Raw genomic sequence first — 13,173 nt, forward strand, 5'->3', positions numbered from 1 at the left:
CATCCGGTTTGCAAATAGCGTCTGCGACTGTGAGCCGCCTTCGAATGAAAATAAATAAATAAAAGCACGTGAACATGCGGCTGAAGGAAATAATTAGTTAGTGCTTGCAGCATTGGATGCTCCCAAGCACTCTGGCGGCGCAAGCAACGAATGCAAATTAAACTGCGGCTGCCGGCTGTTATGTCCTATTTCCCACGGGCGATGCCGCAACAGCAGCTGCGGTTGCGGGGGGTTGCGTGGCAGCTAAGTTTAATTGAGCCTGCACGACCTTGGAGATGTTTCTTTTTTTTTTCTGTTATCACACACACACACACACACACACACACACACACACACACACACACACACACACACACACACACACACACACACACACACACACACACACACACACACATATATATATATATATATATATATATATATATATATATATATATATATATATATATATATATATATATATGGTGATAGCTCTATATATGAACGCTTTCCAACGGAGTCCCAGCGTAGTAAGGGCGTAGTAAGCGTAGTGCGTGTACTTGCCCCGACAGCTTAGTAGCTATGGCGTTGCTGTGCAGAGCTCGGAATTGCTGGTTCGATCCGGGCGGCCGCATTTCGACGGGGGCGAAATGCAAGAGCGCTCGGCTACTCACGTTTATAGATGCACGTTAAAAAAAGAAAAAAAAAAGCCCAGGTGGTCAAATCCAAATTATTCGCCTAGAGTCCCCACTACGGCGTGCCGCACAATCAGATCGTCGTTTTGGCACATAACACCTCAGAATAGTTTTTTTTTTCTGCGTGCGCGCGTGCGCGTGTATGAATGTGTGTGTGTGTGTGTGTGTGTGTGTGTGTGTGTGTGTGTGTGTGTGTGTGTGTGTGTGTGTGTGTGTGTGTGTGTGTAGTGAAGGATGAGGAGAGTAGGGGGTAGGAGATGACACAGCCTCGTGCGAGGCTTTGTAGAGGATTTGTTACGTGAGACGCATTGCCTCGTCAACTGCATTCAGCTTACATAACGTGCATTTCGCGAGTCGCTCCTGTATTCACTATATAAAAGGGTATTTTACTATGCTTGTATTTCGCGCGCGTCTTACTGATACGCTACTCGCTCACTTACACCTGAGCATATAAGATCACCAAGCTAAGAACCGCGTAACCTAATAACCAGAAATTCAACACCAGTGTCTAGCAAATATCACAGGCAAGTTGATGTTCCAGTTGGGAATCAGAGTCAGCAGTGAAGCCAGATATGTCATATAACGCGTAGAACAGATGCAAGGGATCGTATAATGCGGCGGGTTCCGTTAGCGTAACAGGTTCGGTGCCGCTGCAAGAGAAACGCACGCACTTCATGGAGAATAGTAAATCTACGTGTACATGGCTGTTGCATTGACGCTTGGCGAATGCTCATGGAGATCTCTAAGAAAGGCCTTTGTCCAGCAGTGCGCTTAGAAAGACTAACGGTAATGATAGTGGTGACGTCCCAAGTCCGCTCTTTGTTTCTGAAATTTCAAAGTTGGGCCAATTGGTTCACAACGAAAAACAGTGCGAACACGTTGGTGTCTTTATCGTTTGTTGGTACTGAGAACGATGTGCTTCCGCTCAGCTTTGAGATGTAAGTTTGTGACCGGTTGTGTTTCACATCTGTGTGTGGGCAAGTTCCCGCATGATCGAGGTACTTCCCTTTGTTAAGACGTGCAAGTTTTGCCAGCCAATTGCGACAGCGGGCGTCAACTTTTCCAGGAACGCCACCGCAAACCTCTAGCCACGGCGTCACTAAGCCGACTGTGTGTGGAGAACAATACGCGCGTCCTCGACTCTCCGTCGCTGGAGCCAAGATGAGTGCGACGAAGCAGGCTTTGGGCCTGAACCCGCCACCGCCAACCTGGTCTGCTGTGAACGAGGGTGACCCCGAGGGAACCTAGTTAGTTCGAGGTCCCTTCCCACGCGCCGTTCAAGACGCAAGACAGTGGGCAACCGGTGGGCGCGCTGCGGGGGTCAGCTCGGGGAATAAAATGCGCCTTTATTGACGTAAGCCCCGAGTTCTGCGAAGACCATCTGACCTCGATTGGGGACCGTGAACCTGTGCGGAAATGTGTGTGTGTAAGCCCTCCCGCCTACGGTGCCTGGTCCGCTCGTCTACGGTGCCTGTCGAACGTTTCCCTCACCTTGGGATCGAGGGAGGACCGAGTGTTTATAAACTGCTGTTGTGCGGCTGATCAGTGTACTTTCTCTCGCAGTCACGCTAGACTGATGAACTTCAACGTCATGATGTAGATACTGTAAATAAACCCATATTCCTCGTTCTCAATGAGAAGCAGTCCTTCCCTTCAACAACGTCCTTAGCGTGGATAAGTTGGACGACGGCATGGGCCAGCTACCACCTAATTCATGCCCGACTCCAATCTTGACAACTGGTTACGAGCGGCGGGATTGAGCCCCCCAATCCTTACACCTTGTGATCTCATCGGAAGGCAAAGTGTCAGCGCCTACGTAGTGCGTCATACGGGCAAGCCATCGCTCAAGACAGTCGAGATTTCAGATCTGTCTTACTGCACTATTGGTGCAGGGCTCTTACATGACTCCTTCCCTGCTCTTTCACGATTTTGATTTTTTCTGAAATGCCATATCGTCCGCAATATGTGATCTGAAACGATTTACAGGAATTGTATGTCGCAGTTGTCAGTTTATTCTTGTTTTTGTTTCTCGTCGTCGTCGTCGTCGTCGTCGTTGTTGTTGTTGTTGTTGTTGTTGTTGTTGTTGTTGTTGTTGTTGTTGATGATGATGATGATGATGATGATGATGATGATGATGATGATGATGATGATGATGATAAGGTACGTATTTACATAAGCAACAACGTAGAAAGCAGGAGAAGCAGGCTAGCAGTTGTCTTCTGGAAGGTGTATTAGGCCATCCGCATCGTGCGGGGAGACAAAAAAGAAAGAGAAGAGGAAGGATGTAAAAAAAAAAAAGAAAGGTAAGAAGGAGAAAGGCAGACAAGAGTATGGTCCCGTGGATATAAGGAGAATTCTGGCACGGATTTGTGAGCCCCGTGTCGAGTTGAAGCTCGACCTATCAGACACAAAAAATTAGCGAGTGCAGTTTGAGTAAGCTGCATATCTACTTGAACTTTCCCAACAGCACAGGGCGACAATTGTTGAATGTTGGACATTCTATTACAGCACGTGCTCAAGCATTTAACGGTAGTGTCCACAAGCCGGGCACGAGGGACTCGGCGCTCGTCCTCGCTGGTTTTCTTCTCGGTGACCGCTATATAATATAACTTACCTTCACCAGAGCAGAACCATGTAATAGGTTTTTTTTTTTTTTTGCGGGGGGCGGGGTGACAAGGGGCGGCGAGAATGTAATTTGGTCAATCAAATAGTATTGCGCGAATATGTATGCTGTTTGTGTCACGGGCACCCTGAATTGAGAAACGCGATAACCGGGAACATGTAATGACGGGGTGAGGCGTGCAGACAGGACACAATAGTAGAGAAGTGGACAACACGAACGCCGACTATCAACTGAAGGGAGCACTGAGGCGAAAAAAGAAAGAAGACACAAAACTCATCTGCGCATGCTCAGGAATGGTAACACCCCGTGTCAGTCGGGTACACGTGCCGGTCTTAAAGTAATCCAAGGCTGACTCACGCACGCACTTCCACCATTATAGATATGCCATGCCTCTACCATAAGACGCGTATCTTCATTCTTATGCCTCTACAATATCGCGCATTCATCTAACTCTGGCGTGCAGTTACAATCTTGGCATTGTAGCGAAAGATTAGAAGGCGATCCACCGGTTAACGACCTTTTATGTTCCATTAGCCTCTGATTGATACACCGTCCCGTTTGCTCTACGTAAAACTGGCCACAGCTAAGGGGAATTTTATAAACCACGCCCATACGACAGTCAGTAAAACTGTTGTTCTTATTGTGCTTCACTGGACAAATATCTGTTCGTTTTTTTGCCTTTTACGCGCTCTTTTTTTCTCTGTACGGCAGCGCATATCTTACCTAGCTTAATGGGAGCATTGAAAGCAACATTAACATCATATCTACTTGCAACTTTTTTAAGCCAGTGCGACACTGAATGAATATACAGAATAGCCAGTACTATTTTCTTGTTATTACTGCTTTCTGTAATCACGTCCGTCCCTCTCGAAACCGACTTCTTTAGGCGCTCAGCCACAGTGACCGCTGCTACACTAGGATAACCTGCTTCTAATAGGCGCCGGACCTGCGCATTAAAACTGGCGCTCATTTTGTGCATGCAGGATCTGGTGAGGGAAGACTTAAGGCACGACATGGCAATTCCGTTTTCTACTACTTTGGAATGCTTGGATTGAAAGTTTAGCAACGGCTTCGAAGATCTTGGGGAGTACTGCCAACAAACATGATTTTCTTTGAAGACCAAGGAAATGTCAAGAAATTGAATTACGCGTCGCTGAGGGAAATTCCTTGGTAAACTTTAATCCTCCTCCATAAAGTTTAAATTGCTCAGTTACTGAGGTAGCAGCGGAATCGAATTCTTCCCTATTGCATAAAATCAGGTAATCATCAACGTAACGAAATATCTTGATAACGCTGTCACCTAAGGCTTCCTCTAAGCAGTTGTCAAGCTTACTCAGGTAAATATTGCTAAGAATAGGGGCAACCTTTGAGCCAATACAAATGCCTGATTTCTGCAAAAAAAAAAAAAAAAACGCCATCTCTCCACCCAATCAGCGCCGACTTCAAGTACATTGAAAGAATTTCTAGAAAAGCTCCCGTGGAAACACCGCATCTTTCAATAAGAGCCGACTCTTGCACTTGTTCATGACTAAGAGGACGCATTTGTGGCGTCCTCTTGGCCGCAATGAGCAGTAGCCGCAGCTCCAGTGTCGTAGCTTCGCTCTTTATCGCTCTTGCCTATACGCCCATTTACGAGTCGGCGTCGAGGGAATGACCTACCTCACTTGTTCTTTTTCTGGCTTTCTTTTGACTCGGAGTGTTTACTTTTCCATGCTCGCGTTCCGCAATACGAGCTCGTTAACTTGAGTGCCTCGTGCCCGCAAGATGTGGACGCCTGTCTTCGTGCGCGCTCTGTGCGGTTTTGCTTACCGGGGCTGCGTACTGTTTACAGTATGGCGTTGCACGCTTTCTTGTTTATGAAAACGATCCAGAAACGCGCACTAGCGGCGATGAATGAAACGCGAGAAGCTATGTTACGAGGGGGGGCGGGGGCAGAATCGGCTGTATGCTCGTACACCATCAGCACAAATAGCAGCGTGAACAGAGATTTGAAATAAATCGGGGGCATTGCTTAGGCGTGACTGCTTCAGTCTATGGGGAACCAGCGCTGGAGTTTTCACGGCGCCTGCAGCGCCGCCCTGGCGGTCAGAACGTGCACAATGCAGCCTCCCCCGCGGACGAAAATTGCGTTGCGTGCCCTTAAAGTCGAAGGAAAACAAAAGGGCGCCGACGATACTGTTGCGTATACAAGTGCCACAACTAAGTCGGGATGAGGGAGGATGTATCCTTCTGCGTCTTTCCATCTAAACCCTACGAACAAGAACGGAGGAGGCGTTGGATCCAAGCAGTCAGGCGGGCGGAGTAAGCTCCCGTCTTGTCGCCCTGTCAAGCGGTGTCGGACTGGTTTCTAAATCAAATTTCGCGTGTATCCTCTGTTTATTCGATAGTGAAGACGGTCAGCCATGGCAGACAGTACCAATCAGCAGAATCTGCTGTCGGTATTTCGTCGGAAACAAAATGAGCAATAGCATGCACCATCCGGCATATGTACCATTTTTCCTTCGCGATGCCACCGCCAAGCCCCCTCCAACGCCACCGCACCAAGTGAACGATACGAAAGCTAAAAATTATCCATTCATCGCCAAGAATTATGTGGGAGGGAAGCTGCCTTGTAATACGAGTTGTATGCGCATAGTGCCGGCGCACGCGCGACTAAGCCACCTATGTGTTTATAAAAATTCGCATGCGGACGAGGACTCGGCGCTGAGATGCATCCGGCAAATTAATGTAATTAGTGCTAAATGTAGCCAGGATTGTTACGGATCAAGCAGCCGAGCACTCAAACCTTTGCTTGCGCGAGTCAGCTGATGCGATAAAGCTTTCTTCTCCATTGACTGCTGTGGCGAAGTAACATCAGAATTTTTCATGTCTAGCCAGAGAAATATGGAATATCTTCAGGCCAACTAATACTTACGAAACCATAGCGCAGCACGACCGGAGCCATAACTGCTAGATTTGCGAGGCAGGCAGCCACGCAAGCATGGCATCGATACACGACGCAACCGTTAAAGAAACACACGTGCTCGCCGCGACGCACTGTGAAAAATGTATAAAGCTTAAAAAGCTTCTTTCGTCATTTCTTCACTTGATGGCGCTAGCTTCTTTACAAAAACTCCACTTGAAGCGGCGCGAAAACGGAAACATACGAACTATAATACGGCTGCGTATGTGTGTGTCGTCTGGTTGTGTGGCTGGAATATGCCGCGTTTCGTCGCCAGGGCGGCGTGCAACGCACTCTTTTCGACGCGCCGCCTATCCAGCGCTGGTTCCCCATAGTGAAGAACAATCGCTGTGCTAGCGCCGTTCTGAATTCGCACTTGTGGAGTTCGCTTTCATAGTCTGTCTAAATAACGACATATGGCGAGCCGACGGGATTGATTTATTGAATAAGCAGTCGGGATTGAACGACCTAATGTCACGCAGGGCATATGAGGGGCGCTGTGTAGAAGAGGGCTAGCGTTAATTTTTGACCGCCTGGTCAATCCTTTAACGTTCATCCAGATCCAGGTGCACGAGCGTTTTGCATACTTCCTTCATTGTATATTATCCGTCGTGGTAGGGTATCGAACTCGCGTCATCGCGCTACGTAGAAGAACGCCTTGGCTGTGTTCAGCTGCCGGTGAAACAATGTGTTTAGCTTCATTTTGTTGTAGCGCAAGCTGAACAAGGACAACAGAAAGGTACATTTGACACACACAGCGCTACGTATACCATACCATACCAAAATGTATACCAAAAAATGTGCCTTTCTGTTGTCCTTGTTCAACTTGCGCTACAACAAAAGATACGCCGTACCAACGAGCACCTGTAGCTATCCTCATTGTGTTTGGTGTTGTATTGTAGAGCGGCCTTATTCCGTCGTGATGTGCGGAGCTGCGGGGACCAGTTGAGCATGGGGGTGCGAGTACGTGCTGGCGGAGTGCGATAATGCTGGTGGAGCTACGTAGAGTTATGTGCACGTTAAGCCTTACCGGGAGGTCAGAGCCCATCTTAGTATAGACGTCTGTCATGGACCGCGGGCTATGGCGTTGCGCTGCTAAGCACGAGGTCCCTGTATCAAATCCCGGTCGCGGCGGCCGCACTTCGACGAGGGCGAAATGCAAAAACGCCCGTGTCCCTTGCATTGGGGGTACGTTAAAGATCACCTGGAGGTCAAGATTAATCCAGAGTCCCCCACTACGGCGTGCATCATAATGAAATCGTGGTTTTGGCACGTGCGACCCCAGAATTCAGTTCTCATTAACCGCAGTGCATTCCTCATCGATAGGCAATGCGCGACGCGTTCTGAAAATACGACACGCTTGGCACCACTTAGACACTAACAAGAGCCATCATATGCAGCCGCCATACACGTTTCAGGGCGGGTGCCGTCGTTGTATATTGAGTATATCCAGCACGTGTTCATTTTGCTGCTGTATTACCTGCCGTTTAACTTGCAGCATAATCCGTGGCCAGGAGAAATAAAAGTCGGTGTCGCAATGCAGTCGCATAATCAAGATGCGTTTTGAGATTGGTTCATATTATTTATTTATTTATTTATTTATTTATTTATTTATTTATTTATTTATTTCAAGGGCCCCAGTGGGACATTACTTGGTGCACGTTTCGACGATGGCAGCTTTAAAATGGGAAAGAAGGAATAAGATGGGCTTAAAGTCGCCTATTTGCGCGGGAACCGCATCTCACAGAAGCTCTTTGAAACCGACTGCATGGGTTTCGTTCACGAGTGCTCGAGATTGGAACCGCATGTATCGTATGCGCACAAAAAAAAAGAAAGAAGGGAAAAAAAACAGTAGAAAACATCACTCGCGCGACTTCTCGAATGTTCGTGTACAGTGCTGTAGATTCACGCGACCTTCACGCTATAAGATCCAGGAGGCCGGTGACACTCCGAGCTAAAATCCTCTCTAATGGGCATCGTCGCTGTTCCTGCATCCGTCTAGATAAAGTTGGTGAGCGGTCTCATTGGGCCGTCATCGGGTTGATGCGGGCAGGCAGCCCGTGCTCGGCTGCGGGCAGACAGATATACCCCTCGTTTAGGGCCGGAAACGCGGGCGCCGAGACGAACCAACTCGTTGTCGTGCGTCGGCGCCGTAATAGCATGCTGAGCAGGAAAGGCTCGAGAACGAGGGGGGGGGGGGGAGGAGCAGTGTCCGGGGCTGCAGGCAGTCTTAATGTCCGCGTGTGTTTGGCGCATGCGATGCTGTGGCAGCGTGTACGTTTGTGAGCACCCCCCCTCGGGGCGCGCGACACGGAAAACGCGCGGACAGTCTGGATCCCACTATAAGGTCGATGCTCAAGCGTCCTCGGCGTAAGTAGCAGCGTTTTCGATGACCTCCCCCCCCCGCCCCCCCATCCCCACCGCTCCATCCACAACCACCCTCCACCTAGACCCGAATAGCTCTTTACCCTATAAATTGTCTGGTATCGGAGACGCGCGTACGACCAATGAAGCAAGACGTACGCGTATGCTGAGCAGATAAGCGCGGGAGGCGCGGCTGCCGAATTACGCGGCGCCTTATCGTCCGCCTCTCCGTTGTCTGTACTTTGGCGCGGCTCTTGTGGTGGGTAGGTGGTAAAAACTGACGCCGTTGCTAGTCTCTATCGAATGTGGTGTGACAATGTCGCGCCACTGTCGACGGAGACTTGAAACGCAGTACGCCGTTTTGCTTTCCCTACCGCCTCCCCCCTGCTCTCTGTTTTACGTCTCACTGTTTTCTCTTAACAGCATTACCCCGCGCGCAGGCTCTCGCCTACTTCTGCTTTCATACCTACAAACTTTTACGATTTTATCCTAAAGCGACCGACTTTGTACTGTTTGCTTGCTATTGTGATATTGGCATCGATACTTTTACGATATTTTCTTTGCGTCCAGTTTAGGGCGACACTTACTTCGAAACAATACAAATGCAGTCTGTGACCGATTCTGCATGAACTTGGTTTTTCGGACCTGCTAGATTGTGCTCAGGGTCCGCAGCAGTGCCACCCGCCCATAAAACCAACGTACAACGGCAACCGAAATTTCGGACTTCCGTTTCGTGAATATTTCTTGAATGAAGTTATGGAACAATTCTGGTTGTGGCGCACACAACTCTTGCGGCAACAGTAGTGAAAGCTGCCTGTTCACAGCATTCCCGCAAAACAATCTGTAGTTTTGATGGACAATCAACAAAACGAGAAGTATTTTTTTTTTCATTTTTCACCCACTCTCCGTATTGTTCTGCCTTCCAGCGATCGACTGTAGCACGTTCTTCCCTTTCTTTTTCTTTTTTTAACATCGGCACGCCTGCGCGTTAAAATTTTTTGTTCCTTCATTTTTCTTCTTCCTTTTTTTCTGTACTTTGGTTGCCTCAGAAATTCTTACGTTACAAAAAGCACGTTTCTCCCTTCTGATTTCGCTGAGGTTTCTCACTTCCCGAGTGTGATTTATTCAGCCGCGAACGAAGCTTAGAACGCCTATGGAGCAATATCTGCCGCGTGTGGGAGCCAGCCGTACCTGGTACAGCTGTTGCAACATTTCCAAAGGAACCGACTGCTTCCGTTTATTGCCGCTATGCTTCATTGTTTTATTACTTGTGTAACCTTGTCGCAGTCAGAGAATCTAGGTCGTCAGCTAGGAAACGCATTCACAGCACTGTCATCACTTCCTAGCGGCGCTTAGGTACTTTAGATCATGAATTACGTAATGTTGAAAGCGTCCACGTCGTGTTCGGTTTATTTCCATACGAAATTAAGCTCAAAGCCTGTAATTTTCTTTTTATCATAATTCTTTGATGTACTTTTTAAAACAAGTGGTACCCCTGTAGATGTCAAAACGGAGTTCTTTAAGGCGTTGGTACGGGCTTGTTGGAAATCCATAACTGTCATATTTTGAGCGAAGAACTTTAGGACGACACGGAAGCACACAAAACGAGAGCTCTTGCGTCCGTGATTTTCTTTTTCCTTTTTGGTTCAATGCCGTCCTGGAATTCTGCTCTAAACATCTAAAGGTGTGCAGCAGGTCACTATTAATGCAAGACACAGGACCTTGCGTAAGCTCTGCACCAATATTAAAGACAACGCTTATTCTGTGTTCCAACACGTACGGCCTTCCAACTGCGCTCGTGTGTCATTTCTCGACCGCGTGCGCTTCGCAATAGAGGTCATTGGATGTATACCAAGCACATTTCGTGCAAATCTTCCCACCGAACTCTCAGTATTACTTCAGCCGAGTTGGTCGATTTCACCAAGTCATACCACTACGTTTTCGCCTCCACGTTATTATCTCGCTTCGAATTCGCGCCTTCCTGTACGGGATTGCTAACGGGGAGTTGCATAGTTGGCGACTGCGTCTGATTGCAGAATGTTCTCTAGCGGACGTAGAGCGTCGATAGGATATATCTCTTCCACTCGCGTGTAATATGTACCTGCATCCCACACTTCCTCTCCTCTCCCAATTATACGGATTCGTCTCGCACGAGAGCAGCGGAATAAATTAGGCAGCCCCCTTGGTAATTCTCAAGCGCATGCAAATTGCGGCACGCGGACGGCGCCTGCGCGTGTCTGCCCCCAAGGAATGCGCCACCGCGGTCTGCACTCGAAAGAAGACTGCGAGAGTTCGCACTGTGCAGCTGTGGCCGTGGGTGGCGCAACCGAGCGGCTTGGTCACCCGTGCGAATTACGTAACTTTGCCAGAGTTAACCACTGGAGCCAATTTGCAATGAGTGGGGTCGGCGTTAAACCAGCGCGGCAAATTAAACCAGGATGTGAACGGGAAAAGTGCTACTTGAATAAGAGAAGAGGCGCTAGAGGTCGTCTCAATATTGATTACTTTTATGCGTTGCATATTGCAATCACTCAGTTCAGCCCTTGGGCGCCGCCGGGCAGCCACCATTGACCTTTAGCGCAACCACGTGACGTGACGTCACGACAGCCGGAGGAAAAGCTGGGCCCCAACTCGCGCGGTCGCGCGCGGCCGCAGCCACCACCTGACTCCCGCTCCTCCCGCTAGGGGCGCTGCGCCGGCGCGTGACGTCACGGAGGAAAAGCTGGGCCCCAACTCGCGCGGTCGCGCGCGGCCGCAGCCACCACCTGACCGGGCAATATGCAACGCATTCTTGGCTTAACCAAGCTAAGCCTGGCCATTTTTATGCGAAGCATATTACTAGAGCTCAACCCAGCTCCTCAGGCGCGGCGGTGTCGCCTTCAATGCCACGTGACACCGTGACGTCACGACAGAGGAGAAACGGGGCTCCAACTCGCGCCGTCGGGGCGGTATATAAGCAGCTGCGCTTGCCTCTGCTAGACACGAGGTGAGATGCCTCCTGGAGACAGAGCTGCTCGTTGGAATGAGAAGCGAAGGTTGCGGCGTGCTGCAGAGACTGTTTCTCGGTGGCTTTGCTACGGCGCAGCGACTACGCGCCCCGCATCGGACGCGGTGAGCGTCGAGCAACGCAGCGTTCGGCGCGACAACGAAATGTGCGCCTGAGCAAGCGCCGCACGCCTGAGCCGACGCCGACGACACCGGCTTTTCTGCGACACGTGCTCCTTAACGCTGTCGCGTTAAAATAAAGGCTAGTATGCTTCGCATCCTGGGCTTAACCTTAGCTAAGCCACAGCCAGTTTTTTTTTCTTCGAAGCTCGAAGGACGCCCCCACGCGATAACGATTGTGATAACGTAGCTCTGCAACAAGGCCTCCCTATGCATTAAAGACATTGTAGATAACCATGCAGGAAGAATTGGAAAAGACCCAAAGAAAGTGGTATGCAGGAATACGGGCAACGAATAAACATAATTGAACGAGTAAAAATACGATTTCCTATCTCCTTTTGTTGTTACTGGTGACGATCGTGTAGCGCGTCGCGTATAAACGTTGGTGCATCAGGTTACATTGGACACTGTACCGCGACACCCTGTGCCGTGTCTCTGTTCCGCATAGGTCCACGGTTCAAACCCCTCTTGCCTGTTGCCTCCAGGGTGGCAAAGGCGTGACAGTGTAGTATAAACACGTCTGCGCATTCAGGTAACACAGTTACGTGGCTCAAGAATCGTTCAGTCTTGGCTCAAAAGTTACCGCTGCGCAGTGCATTCGAACTCTCACTTGGGCTAGTTTGACTGGGGCTGCCAGAAAATAACTTCTTCGCGCTCCAAAGTTGAGGAGGACGAGAAAGAGAGTCTTCCTTGATTTTCGGTGCTTTTTCGTGTCTATAGTAACCCAAGCAGGCCACACAACCGAACTCGGTGTCAGTTCTCGTCGCAAATTAGTAGTAGCAGGAGGAATAAACTTTAGTTGTGTAAATGAGCTGACGTTGGAGTCGCTCCGAGGGGGCCGGCGTCCCTAGTCCAGGATGCAGTGGGCCTGAGCCGATAGCTTGGCTCTACTCACAATGCTGATCTTCAGGGCTTGGGCTTGTCATCTGGACCTCCCACTGCTGGACGGCTGGTCCGGTTATGTGGGATATAAGTAGTATGACTTCTTTTCTTTTTTTCAAATCAACATTGCGCATTTTGTAACTAAACGGATTGTTTTTCACAACCTGTTTCGTTTTTGTAGCGTGCGCGTTGGTTTCGCGCTTGCATATGAAAGTGCGCAGGTGAACATTAAAGACGAAAAAAAAAAATCACCGATGATTGCGATACTTCCTAATGCGAATTTGGAGCGCAGCTATGTAGGTGTTTTGAATTCAGAATACGTGGCAAATAATTTTATTCTTAACGACAGGGTCCTATCGGCGGCGGCGCTGAGCCTCTGCTCGTGGGCAGCTTGTTTAATAATAATATTTGGGGTTTTACGTGCCAAAACCACTTTCTGATTATGAGGCACGCCGTAGTGGGGGACTCCGGAAATTTTGACCACCTGGGGTTCTTTAACGTGCGCCTAAATCTAAGCACAC

General features: G+C 49.1%; 1 protein-coding gene across 4 annotated transcripts in view; it reads left to right on the top strand.

The window, feature by feature from the left end:
- LOC142583004 (beta-1,3-galactosyltransferase 1-like) overlaps positions 1–13,173 on the top strand; it is a 136,521-nt gene that overhangs the window by 67,892 nt on the left and 55,456 nt on the right. The window contains exon 1 of one of the 4 annotated variants that reach the window (XM_075693223.1): positions 8,525–8,611. The exons of the other annotated variants lie outside the window; for them this stretch is intronic. The gene's annotated coding sequence lies outside the window, so the exon portion shown is untranslated. Of the gene's footprint in view, positions 1–8,524; positions 8,612–13,173 lie in introns of those variants that run through there. 4 annotated transcript variants of the gene reach the window in all.

This window comes from Dermacentor variabilis, chromosome 5 (assembly GCF_050947875.1).
Source record: "Dermacentor variabilis isolate Ectoservices chromosome 5, ASM5094787v1, whole genome shotgun sequence".
NCBI classification, from domain to species: Eukaryota; Metazoa; Arthropoda; class Arachnida; order Ixodida; family Ixodidae; genus Dermacentor; species Dermacentor variabilis.